At 41.5% G+C, this 16,960-nt stretch overlaps 1 long non-coding RNA gene across 1 annotated transcript; it reads right to left on the bottom strand.

Moving 5' to 3' along the window:
* Nucleotides 1-1,484: 1,484 nt before the first annotated feature.
* Nucleotides 1,485-3,980, bottom strand: LOC128822604 (uncharacterized). The gene is made up of 3 exons (XR_008441508.1): nt 3,818-3,980; nt 2,008-2,109; nt 1,485-1,658 (listed from the first exon to the last, which is right to left on the bottom strand). It is a non-coding gene; the product is annotated as an uncharacterized LOC128822604 (long non-coding RNA).
* Between the last annotated feature and the right edge of the window lie 12,980 nt (nt 3,981-16,960).

The following is a 16,960-nucleotide window of genomic DNA, read 5'->3' as shown; positions in this document are numbered from 1 at the left end:
GAATGTCTCCTTACATGTATAATTTAAAAAGAAAACTGTTCTCTATCTTTTTTTATGCCTTCTTTAGTCTAGTGATTTAAGTCAGTATGTGTGGTATGTGTCCACAGAACCAGCTGACTATTTGTTCTAATAAACAGCTACCATCCTCTTTGTCTTTTTATGATAGCTATTTTTATAATATAGAAAAGTATTATTAAAGCATCATTCAAGATATTGCCAAGAATTATAAAAAAAAAATTAACACATTACTTAGTCACTGAGTGCATTGCTGCAATGATGCAGCACACAGTAAAATCCAGCCTAAACACATATTTTCTTACACTTTTTCAGAGAAGAAAAACAGAAAATCAATCACCGAGTTTCTATCAAAAAAAATCCGTAACCCGTGACAAAGTATCTTCCTATCACTAGGTCATATTCTTTAATTATATTTCTGTCATCCCAAAAGATGGAGTGACATTATTTTTTTTTTCAACAAAATATGTGGAGTACAGGAGTATATACTGGAATTAATACACCTTAAAAATATTAAAGTTATATAACCAGGCTGTGAAAAAGGATCTTTGTAAATTAAAGGAACAAAATGAAATGTTTAGAGCACAGAGACCGTTAAGTTAATATACCTCAAAATAATTCAGGAGAATCAAAACATGAGATAAAATTACAAAATAAAAAATGAGTGAACAGGGAGACAAGAACTTATCTTTCTGAAAAGATACTCTAGGTGCTGCAAAAACTTTATACCTCTGTATTTGGTATTTAAGGAGCTATGAATACTGTTGAGATAGGGATTTCCCTTTTGAACGAGAATCTCACAGATGCACATAATCTGGAAAGTTGAAGTTATACCAGATCTGCTTTTTGTCCCACAAAAAATACTTTGGATTAGTCAAGAATAGAACTAAGGTAGAAGGTTTGTACTATCCCCTCTGAATTCTAGAATGTGCTCTACCTACAGCAGGTTTACAGTGCTTCAACTCATGTCAAGATGAATTCATCTTCAGACAAGTGTATTTCATTCCTTTCTTCTCATCTAGTCCATGACTGATTCTTTTGTGTGCTGTAATTTCTTGGATCCTACTCTAGCTTGTACTATAACTAGTTTGAAGATTCAACCTGAAAAAATTCAAGCTAAAATTAACTGCTTTAATCTGGTCTGCAGACAACAGTAAAAGAGTAGCAGCATTTAAATGCACGTGCATAAAATTAATATCCCTGTTACAAAATTGGACATTGCTGTAAATATATAAGGAACTCAGTCTCCCGACTTGCTGCAGTTTCAGTGCAGATGGGAGTTCTTGTCTGAAAGATCAGGCCCGTTCAGTTTACAAAAGTAAGAACTTGGGAGTATTTTACAAGACTAATAGCTGCCATTATGAAGTAACTAATAACATTAAACCAACAATACTTGACTTTTTTTCCAGCCCAAGTACATTTGCTTTAAATGCATTGCATATAATGCAGAGACGTACTTTTGTAAATTATTGAGGCCGGTAGTCTGGAAGCCTAAAAGCAAAGAGCTCTGTAATTTCCAGGAAAACCGCCAATAACGCGAGTTTCTCAACTGCATTACTCTGTGAGGGCTTAGCTGAAAGGATAAAGCTGTTTTCTCCACAAGTTGACTACGGGCGGTTTTACTCCAATTTCACTGCTGTCACCTAGCAGAAAGCCAGCAAACAGGAAAAACGTGTCAGCGTATCAAGCGAAGATGCCGCTTGTAACTTTTTTTTTTTTTTTTTAATAATGTCATGTTTCTCTTGGATGTGGGGGAAGGGCTGCTCTATTTTTTGCGATCCTCAGGCGCCGTCGCGATGCGGGTTCCTTTGGTGACCCCTCGCGGCGGAGCGCGGCGGGCGGAGGGACTCCGCGGCTCCAGCGTGTTCCCGGGAAGGTGCGCAAACGTGCGGAGTGCCGGCAGGGAAGGGAAGGCTCTTTCGTGCCCTGCGGGAGTGTTTGCCCGCCCGTGAAGGAAGGGGCTTGCTGCTGCGCCCTTTGGAGAGCACTTACATGGGGAGAGCCCATTGTCTGTGTAAATGCGAGCTGTGCTGCTGGTAACGGGAAAATGGACAATACTCGAATACTTTGAGAGGAACCAACCAGCTCAGCAAACTGAGAGACAAAGACTTTTCATCAGGGGAGAGTGGTGGAGCCTTGGGATCCTTTGTGCCATGTGCTACCTCTAAAAACAGTAAATTAGACGCCCCTCCTTTAACCATGTGGCGCAGTATAAACTTTACATATCTTGTAGGGAAAAAAAAAAAGGTTAATAGACATTGCTGTGTCTGCTTTCTTTTGTCATGTGAGTTTTTTGTTTTTGTTGGTTTGGGTAATTTAGGGTTCTTTTAATTCATTAGTGACAGAGACTGAAGAAGATAAGTCATCACACAACATTCATAATAAACTAGCATCAGTATTGGTGGTTAGAGAACAGAATGTTTAGTGTATTCCAAAAGTGCTTAAAATGCTATAAGAAAAGGAGACTCAGTGGGACATTGTCACTGTCTACAACTACGTGAAAAGAGGTTGTAGACATGTGGGTGTCAGCTTCTTTCCCCAGGTAGCAAGAGGAAATGGCCTCAAGTTGTGCCAGGGAAGGTTGGGAATGGACATTATAAGAAAGTTCTTCACTGAAATGGTTGTCATGCACTGGAGCAGGTTGCCCAGAGAAGTGACAGAGTCACCACCTATGGAAGTGTTCAAGAAACATATGGACATGGTTTGTATGCATGCGGTTTAGTGGTCATTACAGTGGCGCTGATTTAAGAGTTGGCACTGATTATCTTAGAGGTGTTTTCCAACCTTATGATTCCATGAATGAAACAACTCTACTAGGTAACTTTCCATAAGTAATCTCTATAATCTACATTCATTGGTCTCTTCCTACCCTGAGAGCACACTAACACAGATAATTTCATACTTTCATAGAATCATAAAATATGCTGAATTGGAAGGGGCCTATCAGGATCATCAACTCCCACTCCTTGCCCTGCACGGGACACCCCAAGAATCTCATATCAAGAATGCCTGAGAGCATTGTCCAAATACTTCATGAACTCTGTCAGGCTTGGTGTTGTGACCAATTCCCTGGGGAGACTGTTCCAGGGCACAGCCACCCCCTGGGTGAAAAACCTTTTCCTGGCATCCAACCTAAACCTCCCCTCACTCAGCTTCATTCTATTTCTTCAAGTCCTGTCACTGGTCACAAGAGTGAAGGGGTTGGTGCCTGTTCCTGTTTCACCCTGTGTGGATGTTGAAGACCTCAGTGAGATCTCACCTCAGTCTCCTCCAGGCTGAACAGACCAAGTGACCTCAGCCACTCCTCACACAGCTTCCCCTCTAGACCCTTCACCATCCTCACAACCCTCCTTCAGATGCTCTCCAATAGCTTAATATCTTTTTATATTGTGATATTCAGACCAGCACCCAGAACTCGAGGTGAGGCTGCCCCAGTGCAGAGCAGAGTGAGACAATCCCCTTCCTTGCCCTGCTATGCCTGATGCACCCCAGGACACAGTTGGTCCTCCTGGCTGCCAGGACACTGCTGGCTCATGATCAACTTGCCCTTAACAAGGACCCCGAAGTCCCTTTCCTGCAGCCCTGCAGAAAACTTAACTTCAATAAAACTTTAACCAAATGCTTAAGGATAAGAAAGAAGTCAAGTTTGCATCAGAACATAAATAAATCTTGGCCTGTGTGGTAGCACATTTCTCTCTCTCAGGATTTTTCATAGAGGTGCACAGAAAGAAAGAAAGAGAAAATAATTTCTATTTCTGCTCCTTGTTTTTCTCATGTGGAATGTGCTTGGAGAATTGTTTACCTGGGGTGATTGCTTGATTGGATTCTGGTGAGGATTGTTTGAGCCTGATGGCCAATTCCATCCACCTGTGTCTGGACTCTCACGAACAGGGTCACAAGTTGTGAGTAGTTAGATATGATAGTTAGAGAAAGTAGGTATGTAGTTTTAGTATCTTCCTTTATATAGTATATTATAGCATAGTTAAAATAAATCATTCAGCCTTCTGAAAATGAGTTAGACATCATCATTCTTCCCATTGGGTTTGTCTGCATTTTACAATAGACCTGATTTAAAAATTTTTATTCCAACAGTAATCAACTAAAATAGCAGCAAAGACTTCTATGTAGTCAGTGAAACTTCGTAACATACATCAGCTGCGGTGGTTACCTGCTATGACCTCAAGCAGTCGAGAAGCGCCGGCTAGCACTGCCTTTGTGAGGCTGGGTCCGCCACGTGAGCGGGCACTCCAGGGTTATGGCGTCTGCCTCCCTCATAGTGCTAAGCGCTGCAGCATGGGTAACGCAGCTTTGGTAGCTTCATGCTGAGAGGAAGCGAAGGGACGAGAGAAGGACACTTTGCTTGCGAGCCTAAGAGCTTTTATTCTCCCATGCGTGGTCGGAGTGAATTGTCCTCAGCGCAATGCAAAGCAAATGCCGGAGAACAAAGAACTTGTAACAGATTAAAACAACCAATGGTAACATAACAGAGGTGGGTACAGCGTTCTGGGACAAATAGAAGGGCTAAGGTGGGGTGATTGATGCAGAACTTTCATGAAGAAGCTGGGAGTAGTTACATGATTGACACCCCGACAAGGCGTGAACAAACCTTGACTGACAGAACCAAATAAGGAGAAAACTGTGAGAAGTGAGAAGAATGACAGGTCTGAGTGGCAGGAGCTCTCATGGTAAACAACTTGGAGCAAACCACTGTGAGGGAAAAATAGGGGAGTACAAGGAACCAACCTAATTAACATTAATAAAATCCCTGACTAAATCAACCCAACCTACAACAATCAATATCTTGCCAGCACCTCTAAAAAGATGTAGGACAATGGTATAACTGTGGTAGAATACCGCCTTTTGCTGGGAAAACTGGCATTTGCAGTAACATGCAGTAACTGCAGGAATTTGCTCTTATAAACTGCACAGCAGCAACCTGGAAGCAAATGAGAGTTCTGCAGATTGTGCCCACTTATAATTGCACTGGAAATTACTATATTTCACAAATGATTTTAGAGAAATTATCTATTCTCCAGTAAATAAGGATTAGCTGTTTAAACTACCTAATTGAAATTTTTATACTGTCATTCAGTACAACTACTCTCCCAAGTCACGAGAACATATTGGAAGACTCTGCTGAGGAAATTCTCAGCCCTTCTCTTCCTTTGCTTCATTCTTCTCATCCCAAAAGTGTCCAGAAATATGCAACTATGTTCTCATTATATTTGGTTATGGTGTATAAAGTTGCTGAAAAATAAGTCCTGCATGGTTCTGGCAGTTCAACAGGCACAATTTGGGAAAATTACAGCTACCACTCACCTTCAGTAAAGCACAGACCTGGTCCATGAAAAGATCTCAAAGGGCTTCTTGCTTTAGCAGGGTACATGTTTTCATATTCCAGCCTACTTTTTTTTTTTTTTCCCTTCCAATGCACCTAGTACAGAAGGAAAGGTTTATAATAAAAAAAAAAAAAGAGGAAGGAAAGAGACATTTTTGAGTTTGTCATGAGTAAAACTAGCTGGTCACATCGGGATTTGAGAAAGAAAGAAGCAATGTGAGTTGTGAGTTGCGATATACTATAAATGTGTCTGGGTAGGGCAGAAATTACTCCTTTAATTATGATATTTTGGTGTGCGAATGGTAAATGAATAACAGCAGAATCTGCATAGACACTGTGCATCTCTGCTATCACTGAAAGATCAGGAAGGTCTACCCCAAATTTCCCTACCCAGGTCCCACTGATTAGTTCAGAGATATTTTGATGTAGATGAGACTGCCGAATACACTCCAAGGATCTATTCTATGTGGTTATGCTCCTGAAAGTTGAATAATTCACTGAAATACAAATTTATGAGTGATCTAGTCAGCCATCAGACAAGCATCCAGCACAACAAATGCAATGTTTCTGTCAACTATTTTCTCATGTGGTTTTACTGGCTAGAATATGCATCTAGATTTGAAAAGTTAGAGTAGCAGTTACCTTCTGTAACAAGTGGCAGGTGTAAGATGAAGTGTATCATCTCTTTGTCGCACAAGGTAAATTTCAAAAGTTTTAGCACCTAGTATTTTAAGTGGATTACACTTTTTGATTTAACAACAGCACTTCCTCCTATATAGCTTCCTTTGTGAAAAGCACCTTTAGCATTATTTACTTTTAAATAAAATATATTATTATTTTCCTTATTAGTCTTACTTTGTGGGTGAAGAAGCATACAAATTTCTGTGGATTGATAGTTCTGCTGGGGCCTGCACAGCCATAACCTGCTTATTTGCGAATATGATTATTTACATTCTGGAGAAATGCATTACTGAATGCAGGAAAGGCTCTTCTGTCTGTGAGATCCTACTTGTATTGAAAGATTTTCTCTGTTCCAACTCTTATTTCCCATGATATTTGCTTGGACTCAAGACGCTGTTACACCCCTATTCAGGTACATGCGGTACCATATATTCATAGGAACATGACATGTGCCATGGTTCAATTAATTTCTCAGCAACCTGGTGGCACTGCAAACTCGGAGTTATAAGTCAAGTTTGATAGGCCTGTGCCCACTTACAGGACATTGTCTGAAAGAAGGACAATAGAACAATGGTAGAGAAAAATAAATTTCTTCATGTAATTGTCATCTGTAAGTCCATGAATCTAAATCTGTATAAGATTTAACTTGCAAGATTTGGGATTTGTGGGAGCACTGCCCCCTCTCCTCCTCCCCAGAGAAAACCACATTCCAGGCAGATTTCTGTTGAAGAACAGATGTAGTTCAAGTTTGAGCTGAGGTGGAGTTTGAATGAACATGTGCTTTAGGTAAGGAACTTTTGACCAGATTGCTCTAGCCCTCTTGATTTCTTCCTTTTACAGCTGTTTCTAAGTGAGCTTCTCCCTGGGGGCAGCCTATCTGGTCAGTGGTAGCAGTGCATCCTGACAGGCAACCCTCTTCCTGACAGAGGTACTTGGCAGGATTTTCTAATCATGGAAGCTGACTTTGTGAATCTTTTCAACTGGAAACTTGTTGCAATGATCCTGATATGGCAAAATGCTGATCATGAGATATTGAATCCAAGAGTCAGAATATTCTGTTACAAATTACACATTGTTAAGGGGTCTTTTTCCTCACCAGAGCTATTGTAAGTCATCTGGTTGAGGAAAAAATGCTGGACACTTTCTCCTCTCATGTATTGCATTCTATTAAGGCAACCCAGCAACAAAAGTCCTGTACACAATTATGTTTTCAATGCATTATTGTAACCAGTTGGATGGCAATTTTTAGGCTGAGAGAGAAGAATGGGTAATTCATAGCAGCATGACTAGCAATGTCATTTTCATGAAAACACACAGATCCTGAGTTGGTGTGCATTATTTTTTCCATCCATGTACTTAACTTCACATACAACCCAGTATATGAACCAGCCTTCCTGAAGAGGGCTTGTTTCTCTCCGGGGTTTCGCCTGTACTAATTGTGGTCTTTTTGGAAATTCTCCAATAAGCTACTCTCAGTTCAGAAATCAATTTGCTGCAGCTGCTGTAGTAAATTGAAACTCTTGTAGCTGTAAGTGGGTTCATCTGTGGGAATTCTTGTTGCCTGTGGTAAGGTTAGTCTTCTTGGAGGAAACATTGTGGAGTTAAGGCAGAAGGCAGAAAGTTTTTGGCAGCACAGTTATTGTTCAACACACAGCACAAATCTACTGAGTGTTGGGCTTATTTGCTTCAAATTTGGCAGACTGCTGTTTTTAATACCTGTGGGTATGTGTGCCTTTTCAGCCTTTAAAGCTGCTTTTCTCTAGGTGCAACTGAATACTGAAAACACACACATAAGTATGCATGCTGAAGCAGGGTTTTTTTGTTGTTTTTGTTGTTCCGCTGTTTGGGTCTCTCTTCTAAATACCTTGATCCTGCCTCAGAAAGGGAAGAGATAAAGACAGTGGAAATAACAGGGGATGGTTTTATTGTGGGAGGTACTTGCTTTTGGTCGAAGTCTGATTCCTCTTTTCTATAATAATAATAATAATAATAATAATAATAATAATAATAATAATAATAAAAAACATATGCGTTTTTTATTTTCTGAACTGTAAGAAAGATAATGTTTTGAAACTGCTTGGGATATAAAATAATCTGGGTACAGAAGCCATTAATAAATAATGTTCTGTGTGTGACTAGCCCTGCTGGTGAATTGCTAAAGGAGAGACTGTGTGCCTCATAAAAGTAGTTCTTAGGCTAAAATGAGCACAGGGCATTCAATCTTTAAACTTGCATTAGTTCTCTGGCTTTTTTAATGAGCAATGCCATAAATATTGTCTCAGCTCATTGAGATGTGAGCTGAACCAAGTGTTAGTAAACTGGCATGTTTTTACAATAGTCGAGGGCCTAAATCTTTATTTTACTTTCATTTTTAAAATATCTGTTTCTTAATATTAACTGCATCAAGTTTTATTAGCTGTATCATTTGTGGGGAAAAAATTCAAGTAAGAAATCTGAAAGCTCTGTTTTGTCTGAAATAGTCTGTACTGATCTAAAGGTTTGACAAGTTATTGCACCCCATAAACACTTCTGAAATGCCTGCAATATTAAGTTACTATAGAGCACAGTTTATAGAGACTGTTTAAAAATAAAATAATGAAAAAAGGAATTGAAAACCTCCTAATTTGTTAAAATTAAGCTGAGGATAAAGAGAAAGCTATGACATTAAATCAGTCCCTGATTGAAATGTGACATAGAAAGTATACTTAAGACAAGAATAAATCCTGGGCAAAGCATTTAGAATTGAATGAGCTGACACAACAGTACCTCTGACTTTTTACATATGGGTTAAAATATTAAATATTAGAAGTAATTAAGCTGGAAGTATAAGTTTATGCAAAGCTCAAAGCTGGAGAAAAATGGGTTCTCCCGGTAAATGGAATAGAGATATTGTTTGCAGCCTGGAAGGCAGTGTGTTAAATTGGCAAGTTGTCAAGTCCCGAGGCAGTAGAAAACAAGTGAGTAAAAAGGTTTATAGCAGTAATGTTGTGTGGAAATGAATGTTGCAATACACCACAAACTGCTGAGGGAGAAAAGAATTCACTTAGGGCCTAAATGCATGTCTGACCTTGAAGTGAGAAATCAGCTTTTTTGTGTGTTTTTTGACAAAAATAAAGGTGGATCTCTATAGTGAAATCTATTGAATTCTACCTTAGTGACTACATTGAAGAGTATGTGCCTTGGTCAGATACTTTCCCCAGTGTTGTGCTCATACCCCCATTACAAGCAAGGAATGAGTGACCTTGTTTTCAGACGGCAATTCTACCATCAGAAAATCTTCTTCCATTCCAAGTGAGATCTCCTTCCATTATAGTAGATTATTCCCTGCACCCCAGTTTGAAGTTTAGACACAACAATTGTGATGATGGCTCAGTCAGATGCTGCCAATGGCCTGGCCTTCCTCCCTCTGCATCCTGGCAACAGGCAGCTATCATTGACATTTCCATTTGTTTGACACCTCTAACATTTCTTGGATCCTCAGTTGTACACCCCTTGCTCCAGGCATGCTCTTCAGTTTATTTTCAGTCCTGAATTCTGTCAACTATTTTCTCATGTGGTTTTACTGGCTAGAATATGCATCTAGATTTGAAAAGTTAAGAGTAGCATTTACCTTCTGTAACAAATGACAGGTGTGAGATAAAGTGTATCATCTCTTTGTTGCACAAAATAAATTTCAAAAGTTTTTAGCACCTAGTATTTTAAGAGGTGCAGAGGTCTGCAAATCTGCCTTTCTTACACAGTTGTGAGCTGAGGCTGTGGAGGACATGCAGGGCTGTGGGCACCCTGCTTGTCAGACAGGCAGTTCAGACAAAGAGCTGGACACTAAGCAGCTCAGCAGGCTGTACTGGCTACCTGGGGAGCGAGGCAGCCCTGCAACTGGGGCAAACCAGGCAGGCAGCATTGGTCATCTCTGCTGGCTCCCACCGAAATTTCTTGTGGGATCAGTTCACTTCAGAGAGATGACCCTCGCTTTTAATGAAAAAGATCCTCCCCACTTTCTCCCCGTAAATATTTTAACATGTTATGACTGGGGGCTGAAAGCTTGCTGAAAATAAAACGTCTTTTTGCTGTTGTTTTCTTAATCCATTTTAACTTCATTATTCAGCATGGTGATGTGGACTGTAAATGTGAGATACAATGACAGCTCACCAAAACCAAAATTATACATATTTATGTGAATTATCAGGAGCCTAGTGTCCAAAATCAGTTTCAAACTTAGTAATTAAGTAAACTGCTGCTGCATGCTTATGAAGTGTTAAGGAATAAGGTGTTACTGATGATTTCAGCAGAATCAATTGGAGAGACCTGTTAATCAATGAGATGATGAGGAAGACATCCATTATAAAGTTCTGCAAACTAAGCACAACTAAATTCTGTCACTAGTAGCACAGTGGTATACTGCACTTGACTGACAAGTACTAAAGTCCAGGAGGCTTTCCCTGCCTGCTATCTGTTGGTAGACGTGCTTCCAGCTATACCTTTAAAACTCGATAACAATAAGGGGCATTTCTTGACAATTCATTCTAAGGATTCTGAATAATATCCTCCTCAAAAAAAAAAGTTCAATGGCTTAAGATTTTGTAATTTTTTCCTTTCATACATGGCATTCAGAGAGGATGTCAGGATCCCTTGGAAGTTGTTCTTTGTAACATCAGCAGTGTTGTTAGACAAATTCTACTTTTACAGTATAGTTATGAGATCCTTCTCAACTTTCTTTTCTGACACAAAGTTAGCTCTTGCTAACTGGTTAGATCTGTATATACCAACATCATATTTGGTTATCTGACATGGTTCACGTCTATGGAACCAGCTGCATCCACTGCTTGCTTCTAGCCAGTTTCCATTCATGCCACTCATTGACAGTATGCAAGTTTGGCAAGCACATTTAAGCTTCAAAATATATCAGTTTATATTTGCAGCTCCCTCTGACATATTTTTAAGTGCGCCATTTACAACACAGGTGATGCAATATTCTCTGGAGACTGGCTTGCCACACTAAGCTATCTCATCCAGTGTCATATCATCTGCAGGAAAGATGCACCACCACCTGTATCAGAGTCATGCTTTGCATTGGGGCCAGGTACCTCAAAAAGTGGCCATTATATATTTAAATAAGCAGACTTCAAAATGCATGGGCAAAGACTGATGAAAACAGGTAGACTGTGAAATATGATGCTCTCAGAGGCAGGATGCAGATGACCAGGTGCTGTTAAGCAACAGTCCTGGGTTGCTGGGCTGCTTTAAGAAGTGGGAAGCTGAGAACTCCTGGGGAGTTGGTGGCTGTCACAAAACCATCACCCACTTCCTAGGTGCACAGATCCTACTCCTAAGGAACACAGCAGGAGCTGAGAGCTGCCTGGCATAGAGACACTACCTAAATTATCACCATGCTACTTCTGACAAAATAGCAGTAACTGGTTTTTTGTGCTTGCCACAGTTTATATATATATATATATATATAAAATTCCTTGCTCTCTGTAAAGAGGTGAATAATTTTGACTCATCTCACACATAATTCCTTCAATGTGACAATGTTAAGACACAAAATGAGTTACTATCTATTCCAGAAAATGAAACTCAAGAAAGTTCGCAGTAAATGTTGGTCATAAACAAGGATTTTGTTCTATTTTAATTATGATGGCAGAATTTGCCCAAAACCTACATATTTCTCTTTTTTTTCCTCAGGAAGTCGATTGCTGCTCGATTTTGAAGTGATGCATGTCTTGTGGTTTCTTCTTCCTTTAAAAGATCACTTAGGGCGGCAGAGGTAGCATTGGCTTGCTTGCTGAGCCAGCACCCTAAGTGATTTATTTCCCCAAGAGTTTTAGCTGCAGCTACCCAGGGTAGGAATAGGGAGACTGCAATCTTTTTTGTTTTGTTCCAATCATATAATTTTGGATCGCAATTTTCATCAAATTCTGTGTAGGATCTTTTGTGGTGTTTTATTTCACTTTCTTTTTTCCAGTTATGTAACAAGGTAATATTGGGAGTGAGGGTGGAAAGTTTTCCAAGGCTACAGGGACCTCCCTGAAGGCGGGAGGGAATCCCAGCCCATACTCTGTCACCACAGATGAGAAACGTTCCCTTGGGTAATACTTTGGGGTGGAGAGAGGATACAGAGATCACCTGAGCGGTGTAATTGCACCAATCCGGATAGTTATAGGCTTTATTAATGGGTGATACATCCTTTCTGTATGTGTTTTTTGTCTGTTCAATTTCTGGCCAATTGCTCTTTGGACATCTAAAGTAAAATTTGATGCAGTATGTTGCCTTGGAGGACTCCAACAGGTCCAATTCTTGGGCTTCCTCTTGAGCACTGGGCAACATTTTTGTCCACTTGTCCCAAGTATCTACCATGTTGGGTCTCTTACCTGTGGTGCGGAGTAGCTCTGAATTGTAGGCGGGCCAATCATCTGCTACGAATGGAATCCCTACTAAACATGTGGAAAGTGGGTTATCAAGGCTTCCCATGGATAAGCACATGTTATCCTGTTTTAATGTTTTCGCCAAGGTTACCCAAACATTGTGGCTAGGCTGTGGGCTAATCCAGCCGAAGGCATATGGTATGTTGAAGAGCATCCAGGCAGCAGCGAGGATGGAGATGGAGATAATTTTCATCTTTGGATAAGGATGGGGCTTCTGATAGGGAATATAAGTTAACATTTGTTATCTTTATGGTGGTAGGAGGGGATTCTCTCCCTTATTCCTTTCCTCCTTTCCTTCCCTCCCCACCCCTTTTTTTTTTTTTTTCTATAAGCTAAGGATGGGGGAGTGGGTATAAGGTTAGAGGTTTTTGGTAAGAGTTAAATTAAGAAGGGAAAGCAATAGGGTTTTTTAGGGTAAACAAAGGGTAATAACATATCATTCAGAGAACAATTTGTGTTCAGGCTGTGTCTAGCTTATGGCTTAACTGCTACAGCAGAATGTTGTTACACTTTCTGTTTTGTCTGCTGTCACGTGATGGGATGGTCTTTTCTTCTGTATGTGGATATTCGGCGATGTCTTTGTCTCCAGGCAGAGCTTGTCTGATTTTGAGGAGGTCTTGTATTTGACTCCGGGGGATTCTTGTCGCTGTTTGTGGGAGTAGTGTTTGCATTGCCTAGGTATGGCTTTATGTTTTTTCCTCGGTACCGTCTTGGAAGAGATGGTAGTAGAACACATGCATACCCTCTACCCCAAGTAATCAACTGGAAAGGCCCAGAAATTTGATGTGTTTCCGGGTTCTTCACTAGCACTGGTGGTTTCTCAGTGAGCTTTACTTGGGTGGTATTTGCAAAGTGGCGAAGTATTGGCGGGTCAGGCTCTGATGTTGTACCATTTAGAAAATTGATGACGTAGAGAGCCTTGCAAAGTCTCTCAACTGGAGATATGATTTTTGTCTCTCTTCACTGCTGATTGAGGACTCTTTTGAGTGTTTGATGTGTCCTTTCCACGATTGATTGTCCTGTGGGATTTGCTGGTATGCCTCTCTTGTGTTCTATTCCCCATTCACTGAAGAACTCTCTTAATTTTTGAGAGGTATAGGCAGGTCCATTGTCTGTTTTGATTTGTTTTGGTACTCCCAGGGTAGCGAATGCAAGGAGGAAGTGCTTTATGGTGTGTTGTGTAGTTTCTCCTGGATGAGCTGATGCAAATATTGCTCCCGAAAATGTGTCGACCGATACATGCACATATTTGAACCTTCCAAAAGGTGTGAAATGAGTTACGTCTGTCTGCCACAGCTGGCAGCTGTTCAGTCCTCAGGGATTGACTCCTGTCCCCATAGAGGGTATCTGGTAATTTTGACAGTTTGGGCATGTGGCGACAATAGCTTTTGCTTGATCTTTTGAAAGCTTGAACATTCTAATAAGGGCATGTACATTTTGATGGCAAAATGCGTTTGAGAACTTTGTCTGGGCAAAGATGTCAGGAACGTTAGCAGTTTCTATTGCCATGGCCAATGCATCCGCTTTCCTGTTTCCTTCTGTGATGAAACCTGGGAGATCAGTGTGCGACCTCACATGCATTACATGGTAAGCTTTCTTTCGGTGAGAGATTAAACGTGTTAATGCCGAAATCAATTGATGTAACTTTGGGTTGGAAATCTCTTTGAGAAAAGCGTGTTCTGCTCTCATAGCTATACCTGCGACATATGCAGAATCTGTGACCAGATTAAAAGGTTCATCTTTGAATTTCTCAAAGGCTCTGACAACAGCTGCTAATTCTGCAATCTGTGGAGATCCCTCCACTATTTGGATATCAGACTCCCAATTTTGAGTCTTAGGGTTCTTCCAAGTCATTACAGATTTGTGGGATGACCCTGAGCCGTCTGTAAAAATTGTTAGAGCTTTGAGTGGTGTTTTACTTTGGACTAATTTTGGGGTCAGATTAAAGACTGCATTAAAAAGTTTGTGTTTTAGGATATGAATGGAAATTTGGCCTGTATAGCTGTCTAGGGCAAATTGGAGGTTTTCATTGGTCTGGAGCAAATGTTCCAGATCCCCAGTGGTCAGTGGCAAATATATGCATGTGAAATCACACCCTGCAAGGGAGCGGAGGCGAGTTCTGGCCTTTTTTATTAAATTTCCCATTATTTCCTGGAAGGTAGTAATTGTCTTTGAAGGTTGGTTGTTTGTAAAGATCCATTCCAGTATCAATAAAGGGTCTGGGAGTTGAAGATCCCATTGGAAGATCAGTCCATAGAACCAAGGTGCTTTTCCAAGGATGACGAACTGGAAAAGCAGCTTGGGCTCGAAGCGATGGGCTTGGTGTGAAGACAGGGCTTCTTGGACCTTGGCGATGGTGTCTTGGGCTTCTGTTGTGGGCGTGCATGGAAAGTCTAGGTCTTCGTTGCCATGGAGAAGGTTGAACAGGGGAGCGAGGTCCTCTGTTTTAATTCCTAGCAGGGGACGTACCCAGTTGATGGATCCACACAGACTGTGTAAGTCTCTCAAGGTTTTTGGGTCGTCTCGGATGGCAAGCTGCTGAGGTACAACTGTCCTTTCTCAGATCAGGAATCCAAGATAAGTCCATGGGTTGGTGTACTGTATTTTGTCCTCACGGATCTCGAACCCTGCTTTTTCTATGGTTTTGATTGTCCCTTTAACTGCTTTTTCTAAGTAAGTTTTTCCTGATGCACAGACCAGGATATCGTCCATATAGTGGTAGATGATTGCATCTGGAAATAGGTTCCGAACAGGAGACAGGATGTGAGCAACGTACCACTGACATATGGTAGGTGAGACTTTTAGTCCTTGGAGAAGATACAACCAATGGTATCTTTTGAGTGGAGCCTCTCTGTTAAGAGAGGGTACGAAGAAAGCAAACCATGGAGTGTCCTGGGGGTGCAGCGGAATGCTGAAGAAGCAGTCCTTAATGTCTATGATGGCAAGTGTCCAGTCTCGGGGCAGCATCGATGGTGAAGGCAGGCCAGGCGGGAGGGCACCCATGTCCTCAATGACCGCATTGATTTTGCGAAGGTCATGGAGGAGCCTCCGCCTGTCCATCCCAGGATTTTTCAATATGAAGACTGGAGAATTCCAAGGACTGGTGGTCTCAACAATGTGACCTTTGGCGAGCTGTTCTTCCACAAGGGCTCGTAGTGCGCGCAGTTTTGCTTTAGAGAGGGGCACTGGTCAATCCAGATTGGGTCTTGGCATTTCCAGGTGAGCCGAGGGGTGTCTGGTAGTGCGCGCTCCTCAGTGGCCCCAGTCAGAAATCCTGACTGGGAATACGTAGGGAAGCTCCCCATTGGGATAGAACATCCCTTCCCCAAAGGGTGATGGGGGCTTTTACCATGAATGGGCGGATGGTTGCCAGCTTGCCTTCAGGCCCTTCAACGAGGATGTTGTGTTTGCTTCGCATGGACACTGTGGCTCCACCGATCCCTGAAATCATTCCTGCTACTGGTTGTAGTCCCCAGTGTGCTGGCCATTCCGAGCGAGCGATGGTCACATCCGCACCAGTGTCCAGCATCCCTGGCAGGTGGAACTCTTCTCCTCTGTAGGATAGATCGCACTTGATGGTAGGCTTGCTTGATCCCACAACTTGTGCCCACATTACTGTCGGATTGAGAGGAAGCTGTTCCCTGTGATTCTTTGGGAGTAGAAAGGCTTGTGCGATAGGAGTTCCCTTTGAAAGAAAAAATGGTAAGTCCGTGCAACACAGCTGAACAGAGATTTCTTGTCCTGGGTGCACTGTTTGTACCTCTGGAATGACAAAGATTTCCTCTGGGCCATGGAGAGTGTCCGCTATAATTAAGATAATAAGAGGACCACCTTTTGGTCCATGCTTTCCTGTGGGAACACGATAAACATCCTTATTATTAAAGTCAATGGATAAAGCAGTTACCAACTGGCGCCTTGTTCCCATCTGTATCTCTCTGTGGTTTGGATCCTCTCCATGTGGCCTGGAATCTGCTGGGATGACGCGTGACTGGATCTGGATGGCTTCTGATTTGTTGTCTTTGCGTAGGGCCTGGCCGTGCTCCGCTGGAAGTTTCCCGAACGTTGCTGGTATCGCTGCTGGTTCTGGGGTCTTTGGTAGGTGTTACGGGGGTTTCGGGTAGGTGACCTGTCTGGACAGTCCTTCATGAAATGTCCAAATTCCCCAAAGTAATAGTAGCGGTCCTGGTCTTTGGAAGTTATTACTGCATACACACCAGAAACTCCATCTGCAATACCCTGAGAGACTGCTTGGGCCACTGTGTTCTCAGTGGACAGATGACGTGTGCAGCTTTCCACCATTTGCTCTATGGTGGGTTCTGTATCCAAGGGTAAAGCCCTCAGAATTGTTTTACATTGTTCATTTGCATTTGACAAAGCAAGCTTGCACAACAGTTCTTTTCTTGCTTCTGTGCTCTCTATCTGTTTTTCCAGAGCATCTTTAATTCTGTCTACAAACTTGATAAAGCTTTCATCTATTCCTTGTTTAATACTAGATAAGTGT

The sequence above is a fragment of the Vidua macroura genome, chromosome Z (genome assembly GCF_024509145.1).
Source record: "Vidua macroura isolate BioBank_ID:100142 chromosome Z, ASM2450914v1, whole genome shotgun sequence".
Classification (NCBI taxonomy): Eukaryota; Metazoa; Chordata; class Aves; order Passeriformes; family Viduidae; genus Vidua; species Vidua macroura.
The sequence above is the reverse complement of the archived record's forward strand: the minus strand, read 5'-3'. Positions and strand labels throughout refer to the sequence as shown.